This window comes from Cibotium barometz, chromosome 47, assembly GCF_041138505.1.
Source record: "Cibotium barometz isolate CiBa-2024 chromosome 47, ASM4113850v1, whole genome shotgun sequence".
Taxonomy (NCBI): Eukaryota; Viridiplantae; Streptophyta; class Polypodiopsida; order Cyatheales; family Cibotiaceae; genus Cibotium; species Cibotium barometz.
Window position 1 is genome coordinate 30,264,884 of NC_141092.1, and position 10,313 is coordinate 30,275,196.

Below are 10,313 nucleotides of genomic sequence, written 5' to 3' on the forward strand. Positions count from 1 at the left end.
AATTTTTTCTATTCAAAAATATTTAAAAACTGAATTACCACTCTCTAGAAGATTTTCTCTCTCTAGGCTAAAACTGGTAGAAACAAGATCTTTTATATTTCTAAAGAGGGATTTGATTACAGGGGAAGATGCTGGACATCTTGAGAGGCTGGGGAGGAATCTTACACTCAGGGTCGTTTACATGTGTACTTTGGGGGCCTTGGGCTATATTACACATAGGGCTTATCGACTTTGTACACTTTTTTATCATATTCATTTTCATGAGTACACTTAACTCTTTGGAGCTCTAAGCTTCCATGGTGGACTTCTCCCTCATGAGATGTTAGGATGGTGACCTATACTCATGTTATCTACTCCATGTCTTGAGTGGGTCATTTGCTTTCTTGCCATCAAAGCTTTGATTTGATCCATTTTCTTGAAAATTTTCTATAAACTTTTGAGTTTTTTTGAGTTTCTTGATTTTCTTGATCAAGAAGATGGGAAAATGGGAAACTCAAAGGTTGAATCTTTTAATTTTTGTTGTTTCTATCCTTTTTGGTTCCATGGGTTTGATTAGGATCAATTTTGAGGTAAACGCTCCAAAATTTGAATTTCCAGACCAAAATTGGGGTAAATTTTAACTAATCAAGATTAGTTTCACTAATCAAAATATTTTCACTAATCAAAATATTTTCCTTTCTCCCCTCTCCTTGCTTGATCCTTGATGGCTATGGAGCTTCTCCCATGATTCAAATATGTGGCTAAAACCTACACATTAGCTTGGAGATGTCATGAGACACTACCAAGTAAGCTATGAGAACTAGGAGTAGTGGTAGTGGTTTAATCATGAATGTCCCCACATGTGAAAGTCCTAGAAGAATAGCCTATCCTATCTAGAACAAGGAACTCAGGCCTATGCCCGTAGGTATCTTGATAACCCACATGTGAAGTATCACTAAACTTGTGTGCTATAATGGATGTATCACTAATCAAATGCATACTATTCTCTAGACTGCCCCCACGATCAACTAATGTACCCACTTATGATCTCTGCAATCTTGGATGGTGGTACTAGTGTCAGCAGAATCACCAAGGATGACTAAGAGGCCTAGGGAAGCCCACCACTTGTAGCACAAGCCTCATAGTGAAAATTTTCAATGGGATATAATCAAACCCGTAGGCGTCCCTCAAGATGTAAAGATTAAGACCTTCATGCATTCTTCAAGATGCAAGATCAAGGCATCATGCATTCTTTAGGTTGTAAGGATTAAGGCCTTCACATGGTAAGCTTTCACCACACATTTGTGGTGATGGATTTTCAAAGAAGAGGATCATACACAATGATCCTTAGAAGGCCTTACATGAGAGACGTGAGGTTGGTTCATGATTAATAAACCAATCACATTTTTATATGCAAGGATAAGAAATCCTTGAAAATAAACTTGAAAAAATAGAAGAATTGTTGTAGGCCCTAGATGGCTCCCCACTACACATGTCCGTGGGCATCAAAAAATAATTCCTCATGTCCAAGACCTTAAGCACATCTTACATGAGCAAATACTCCAAATCATCTATGGTAATGACAATCAATAAAGAAAGACATGGGTCATGACTAAGGGGGGGGTGGGCATGATTTTTATTTTGGATGGCAATTAAGTTGAGGTGGGATCTCTGTGTTGCTTCCTCATGAAGGTCAAGAGCCATCTCTATTAGCTCCTTCTCTGTGTATGTTAGGCACGGCACATAATCTTCAGGCTCATCATTAGCACATTCCTCCTCAAAATCAAAGCACAAAATGTAAACATCAAAAGCAATATCCCATTCAATTAGATCAATTGATAAAGGATCTTTATAGGAGGTAGGGGAGGAGGTTATGTGATGATGTGGGGGACATATGCTAGTGTTCTCACCTTCTTTTGACTATCTGCACTCTTCATGGAAAAGAGAGAGTCCAATTGTATCCAATGAGGAATAGTGCCAAGGATGCAAAATGTGATATCATCACATCCTAAAAAAAATAAAGTACATTGAGCTAGCAAGCTCTAAGCAATAATTAAGCTCCTTAGCATGATGCTCTTGTGAAAACTTGGGTAGATCTAGTCCCCAAGGTGAGCATAGCATGTGCTAGAGAGACATCCTAAAAAACCATTAAGTGGGAGTGCTAGGAAAGCTAAGGAGAGTAGGAAAGATGGTGGAAACTAAGATATAACATGAGAATGAGCCTTACTTATTGATAATTATACTTACACTATTCTATTTATTCTTATAGTCAAAGTTATCTTTACAATTATATAATATATAGTTACAGTTATCTTTATCTTTATATATGTATATTAATATTTATAGTTATATATTTATTTATTTATTTATTTATAGCTAAAAATATATGTATACTCATACTAATACTTATTCACTCATATCTACTCTTGACCTTCTTATTACCATCTAATTTGATATTGAACTTTGTAGGTGTATTTCTCAACATCAATGGAATCTCGTGCTAAGAAATACAAGAGACCCATTCACCTCCAAACTAATTGTGAGTGTGCAATGGCCTCCCCTTGACATCCACCATTGTAGACCACCCTTGCAAAAATCTCAAGACCCTCAGTGTCTTGATCTTAGGTCAAGACCCTTACAGAAAGTTATCATAGAAAGCTCAGGACCCCAAGTGTCTTAGCTCAGCCAATCTTCTTTTACAAGCCTCCATCTTCTATACTAGAATCATATGCATAATCTTTATTGAGAAACAAATTACCTACCATTAATACAAATGACATGAGTATAATTTCTTATAGAATAAACATAAATTTACATTTGGGATAACCTAAAACTTACGTTAGATTTGGTCACTCGGCATTCAACTATATCATCACGATAGGTTTTCTTTGTATCCCGTGGACCAGCTAGTCCTCACTTGGGGCCTTACATGAAAACATGATTTTTATCTTCAAACCTTTACAAGTCACAAATAAGTATGCAAAAAAACAAATGGAACAAACAAATGGTTCTCTTTGCATCCCATGGGCCAGCTAATCCTCATTGGGGGCCTTACATGCAAACATGATTTTTATCTTCAAACCTTTACAAGTCATAAATAAGTATGCAAAACAAACAAACGAAATAAACCAACTAAAGTGAACATCTTTCAAGCCAACAATTTGTTTCATAAAAGCTTCATGATGTCATTTGTAAGCTTCACCCTATAAGATTCTATGAACACATACATAGAATCACAAAAGAAGATATGTTAGGCCAACAAAGAGGTCGTATTCTTATTCTCAAATAGCAATAACCCAATAATGATAAATATTTATTTTTTCACTAAGGTACACCACTAATTACCATTCTTTAATTCTTGATGGATACAAAGTCAAGAAAAACATATCTGATAAATATTTATTTTTCACCGAGGCACACCACTGATTACCATTCTTTAATTCTTGATGGATACAAAGTCGAGAAAAACCTACCAAATAAAGACATAAAAAATGAACCAAAAATTTAAAGAAGAGATATGATTAAAAACTAACTTTAATCATATTGTAGATCAACATCCAATCACACACTCACCATTTGGTACGTGCTTAGCGATCTTGACGGAAGCATGCACATAGATATCTTTGTGCATAGATACATGTTGAACAAGTACCTCTATTCCACTAGCCTACATTCTAAAATCCATTATCCTTCCCTTCAAATGATTTCTCCAATCTTTTCTATCCTTGATTTTAAATAATCATTGGTTTCTTAGATATATTAGCACTCATTCATACTTATTGTAAAGTTCCTTTACCTGTCTCCATTTGTCCTATTGACAACCTACATAGAGTGTTTTACTTTGTATGTCAACCATCTAATCACAAACTACAAAGTAAAGATTAATCTCCATATAGATAACTAGCATATAATCATATTAATAATTAAAAATCCTAACAATGTTAGACCAAAATAAAAATCCTAACAAAATTAGTCTGAAATAAAAATCCTAACTACCAACCCTAAACCAATACAATACTAGTTAGATCCAATCTAACCTACAACTCAGAATCTACAAATAGTACTCTAATCTAAGAACAACCTATTACACACCCTAAACTAATGAAAAAATTTGATTGAACACATTTTATAACATAATTGACAACAATGTATTATGACCAAACATACTAACAAAAGCATCTATAAAAAATAAAGTTCTAATATAACAACAAAATGGAAAATTTTATTACATGTTATCAATCCTAACCTAGTGAAATGCTCTAATTCAGCACAACCTACAATATAATCATCAACAACAATGCATTAGAATCTAACATAATAATAAAAGCATCTACAAGCAATAAAATTATAATATAATAATATAATGAAAAGTTTTATTATTTGATACGAGCCCTAAACTAATAAAATTATCTCATTTAACATAACCTACAATGTAATCAATAATAATGCATTAAAATCCATAATATGTAACATAAAAATTTTGAATACCATTACAAAAATTTGGACTCAAAAAAGGGTCCTAGAAGAGCCATGTCATCACTTTTCCTAGAAAAAGGGGGGCATGGTGAACCTTATATATCTTATGTCAAAACCCCCATATGTGACATACCATTGAAAAGCCCTTGAAAATTAGATTCTAAATCTAATGTCTTTGACAAATTTGGAGTTGATATGCTCAAGTTCTACCTTCCTCTTTCAATGATAGATTCTAATGATTATGACATCCTTTTAGTGGAAAAGGCATAACTTGAGCATATCAACTCTAAATTTGTCGAAGGTGGCAGATTTAACAAAGGCTTTCCAACACTATGTCACATGTGGGGTTTTATTGTAAGATAAATAGGGTTAACCACCACGCCCCTTTTTTTTTCCTAGAAAAGTTATGACATGGATCTTAGAAGGTCCTTTTGTAGTCCAAATGTTTCCTAAATAATTAAAGGAGCATTAAGAACTAAGCATTTGTAATCATTAAAACTCATGGATGCCATGATAAATTAATAAAGAGATGAAAATCTACTAGAAGAACAAGATAGTAAAGAGAAGTTTTCTCTAATTTTTTTCCTTGGAAATCCTAAAACAGAAAGGGTAACTATATGGACCAAGTGCAAAAATCGTGAGAGGTTTTGTCCAAATGAGATGAAACTTAATCACAAGGTAGCTATGGTATGGATGAAGCCACCTGTAAATTTTGGTGGAGAAAGAAGTAAGAAATCATCAGGGCATATGGAAACATTGAACTTTGCCTAGGAACAAGGAGGAAAGTGTTCATTATGAGGACCATAAGGTACATCTATATCTCCAGATTTTTTAAATGTGAGGCTTCAATATTATATTCCACTTGCTTGATCTTGAGAGATTTGGGGCTAAATCTACCAAAATGATTACATGGATGTGGAATCCCAGCACTCTCATTATTGGAGCTAAAACATTCTTTTTTAGTAATTAGGGGGTCATTTTTTAGTCCAACTCTTTTTTAAGTGCTCATAAACACCTTTTATTATAACATGCATTATCATTGCCGATTATTGATCAAAATCATTTTATAGATGGTGTTTATAAACACCTTTAGGTTCATATACTTCATCCATCAAAAATATATAGATAATTAATAGGCCTCATATACTTCAATAGGTTGTGTTTATAAACACCTTTTAGGCCTCATATACTTTAATAGTTTTCCATATGTCAAAAATACATAGATAATCAAAACAACCAATCATTCGTATTTTTTCAAGTTCAAAAACAAAACAAATTATCAGATGACCTCCTATTCTTATCAATATTACTTTGAGCTATGCCTAACTAGATTGGGAAGACTGGATCTATCAGTCGAATAAGAACAAAGTCTCCCTTCATAACATCAAACATTGGTTAAAATGCTTCCTTAGGCCTTTTTTTAATTGGACCACTTTAGCGATCATCTAATTCTTTCATCCTTGAGAAGTTATCATCAAGATTATCATCCGAGTTAGACTATTTGTCCCTTGTGTTCTTGGTCAGGAATTTATGTACAACCCAAGAATTTGGACATTAGGCTTCTCTAACTCTCGTAGGATGTTTTTCCAATACTCGATCACTAGTTAGATATACAAAGTTAAAAACATTGTAACAAACATGGTTTCCCTCTTCCTATTCAAAGTTTTTTTTTCACAACTCAATGCTACCTTCTTTGGCATCTAGTCAATTCATTTTGGGTACACCTTGTATTGCATGAGTACAACTTGTATTGCATGAGTGGCACATTATCTTACATGCAGAACCAAAATTATAGTGGATTTGAGTGCATGCGTCATGCCCATCACATAAGTAATAAACCTCTTAAATTATGGAACATCTGTAATTGAGAATGGTGTTGGAGCTAAAAGTTAACATTATTTGAAAATATACATCGTGTGGAAATGTAAATGTTAGCTTGTCCTTAACCTTTTAGAGAACTTGTTAAGCATTCCATCAAATCAACATGTGTATGGCCCACCATTAGAAAACCAAATTAAATTATTTTGAAAGCCCCTCTAGCAACCAACAAAGAAAGATATGCAACCAAGTATCAATTCTTGTTCTTTAATGAAAAACTATCCAACTCCAACATTAGGTTCTATGGTAGCCTTTGAAATCACTACGTTGGTATCCCGAAACTTGGGGTGCTTGAGGTATGCTTGAGGTGATGTGTGATGGTGATGGAGAGCTTTCTGTGAGTTCAAGGTATTGAATGACGTGATACTCTTGATCTTGGAATCACATCACAAGCAAGGTTCCCATAGTCATGTGCGTCAGATCTCTCTCCAAGTTTATAAAACATAAGGTAAGATAAGCACTTGTAAAATTGGCCTTTGATGGCCATAAGACAATAGAAAGGCACCCATAGTGCTCTTGTCCATGTTCATAATTTATCATGCATGTTAACGTCACCAATAGTTGAATAGATTTATATGTTTTCTTTGAGTGCACCTTTAGCCTAGGGGTTGTTGTTTCCTTTTGGTCCATCTTATTGTGTATAATGTACCAAAAAAAAATTAGGATTCATTTGAGAGCTCAAACTACATGCAAGATACAAATTTATGCAACTCAATTGTTTATAACATGTGGAGTTTTTAATGATGCATTAGATTGTTCCTTTCCTCTTGGCATTTTATGGATCCTATTTATTCTCTTGGCAAGGCTCACTTTGAAAACTCACTTGTCTTGGTAAGACTCACATGCTTAAAATCTATATTCCAAATTCTATTGGAAGTAGAAATTGACATTTCTTTTTGGTTTTAGATGCTTCAAAATTATATTCACTCATTTAAAGTGTCAACTTGTTTATTCGGGAACTCCAATTGGGTCTCTCTTTCTCCACCACCCACAATCCTGGCAATGCATTTAACGTTGTTCTCTATAAAATCTCACATTATTATTCTACTCTATTTTTTATGTTCCCATACTTTCTAACAACTCCCTTATTGCCATGTATAGCTCTTTGTACACCATTATCAATTTGTCCCTTATAGCAATAGAGAGATGTCCTCGGAATAGCATGCGTCTCATACCATGCTCTAGAGCATATCTCCTCACGACCTATCACACAAACCTATATTGCCTTGTTTCTACAACATTAGTAGGACATGCTATGTCGAGAGATGCTAGACACACACTAGTTGACCACCTTAATGTAAATATCATCTGAAGCGTATAGACTAAGAATAATTAACACACCAAGGTGAGATCCCTTAGCCTCTACTAGATGTCAAGGCCCTCATAGAGTGGTCTCTTTCCCAATGAGAGCTAACCTAAAACAACAAAATAGCTAGCCCACCACCATTAGTGTATGAAGTGTGGCATTGATCATTTAATCAGTGTGACTTCGCTCTTAAGCCAACAACTATAAATCCCTTGATAAGTTCATTGTTGCCTAATACAGGGTTAGGGAAAGTTAGTGTGTCATGATAAAAAAGAAGTACCATTGAAGATTGTAAGAAGGACCCAAACCAAGAAATTGCAAGACCAAGCAGTCCCCTATATGTTAAGCTGAAGGGTATCGTGTTAATGGCCACTTTATATGTTGTGCAATAAGCCCAAAGTGCAGCCGGCAACTTCTATTCAAAGTCATGCGACTTACCTCTACAATCTTGGTCAAGATGGCGTATAGGGTCTTGTTAGTGCTTTTGCTTGGCCATTGGCTTGGGGGTAATAGGGTGAAGATTTACAATGCATGACCAAGAATTCTTAAAGCAAGAATTGTATTACCTTTGGATACCATTATCACTGACAAGCTCAAAGGGGCACCGAAAGCAAGTGATCACATACTCGTAAAGGAATTTAGCCATGAACCTTCAATCGTCTTTTCTTGTGGCTCTAGCTTCAATCTATTTTGTGCAGTAGTCCATTGTCACTCTGATATACCGTGCTTGGGTGTGTCGAGTAACCGAGCTAATGGGTCCCACAAAATTGATGCCCCATTTTTATGAGAGGACATGATGGGGTAGAGGGGCATCCTGTCCTTATCATGCGGAATCATCGTCCGTTGGCATTCATCATATCGTTTGACGTATTCGACTGCATCTCCAAACAAGGTTGGCCACCATAAGCCTGTGAGAAGAATCTTTCGAGCGGTACTGCGAAGTGTCCAATCACAACCCTAGAGTGGGCTTATTCCAAAATAGAGACATATTCATCCTCACAGATGTTGAAAGATCGGTAGAGGGGGAGGAGACAAACACACAGGAGCAAACCCTAATGTCTATTGCAAACCCTAACCATAGAGGGAAGCCATGTCCACTCTCACACAAAGCATAATGCACCAATCCATAATCCACACAACACACAATGAGATGTGTCCACACTCTACTAACCCTAGCTAATGTCCACACACTATGACCAGCTGGACACGCGGTCATTTATGTCTCACACATGTTCCTACCTAATCTGCCAGTACATAGCATAGCTGGCTCACACTGACATCGAGCTTGAATCTCAACAGCCCCTCTCAAGCTCATGATGTACTGTCGATGAAGATGTAGATGAGCTTGGGATATCAAGACTCTCAACACTCCCCCTCAAGCTCATCCCATGTACTCCCAACATAGTCCGGAAGTACTCGAACTTCTCCCTGCTAAGTGGCTTCGTGAAGATATCAGCCACCTGCTCATCAGTCTTCACATAGTGAAGATCAACTGTACCATCCAGCACCTTCTCTCTGACAAAGTGATAATGGACCTCTATGTGTTTGGTCCTCGCATGAAACACTGGATTCTTTGCCAACTGTATACTGCTCATGTTGTCACAATGAATGACAACATTCCCATCAAGAGGCTCACATAAATCTGCCAAGAGACTCTTTAACCATATAGCCTTGCAAGTAGCAATGGCTGCTCCTCTGTACTCAGCCTCTGTACTGGATAAAGCAACTGTAGGTTGCTTTTTGCTACTCCAACTCACCACGGCACTTCCAAGTGTAAAAGCATATCCACTAGTAGACCTCCTGTCATATGCGCTACCTGCCCAATCAGCATCTGTGTAGCCATGTATGTCCAAGCTTTTACCACTCTCATAAAATAAACCATAATGTGGTGGTTTTCACATATCTCATGATGCGTCTCACTGCATCCAAATGTGGTTTCCTGGGGTCTCTGCATAAACTGGCTAACTAGCCCCACTGCATAACTCAAATCCGGGCATGTGATAGTCATATATATGAGACTACCAACCATCTTCCTGTACATAGAAGGATCATCCAATTCCTCGCCATAATCAGCCCGCAACTTCACATTTTGCTCCAATGGTGTACTCATAGGCTTACACCCTGTCATGCCATACTTTGCCAACATATCCAATGCATATTGGCGCTGTACTAACCAAGTACCTGCATGATCTTTCACCACTTCAATTCCAAGGAAGTATCTCAACTCACCAAGATCTTTCATGTCAAATTGCCCACTCAAAGCTTTCTTGACATGCATCACATCTGCACTATGATCACCTGTAATAATCAAGTCATCCACATAGATGACTAGTAAAACAATCCCATGCTGTGTCTTCTTCACATACAGTGAAGAATCTGCTGTAGTAATCTGAAAACCAAGTGAGATAAGATATCTGCTCATCTTATCACTCCAAGCACGTGGTGCTTGCTTCAGACCATACAATGCCTTTTTCAACCTGCATACGTGAGTGGGATATCTAGGGTGTACATACCCTTCTGGCTGTGCCATGTATACTTCCTCTTGTAGATCTCCATTCAGAAATGCATTCTTAACATCCATCTGATGCATTTCCCAGCCATTAGCTACAGCCATAGCAATGACTTCTCTCACTGTGCCCATCTTAGCCACTGGACTAAACGTCTCATCATAATC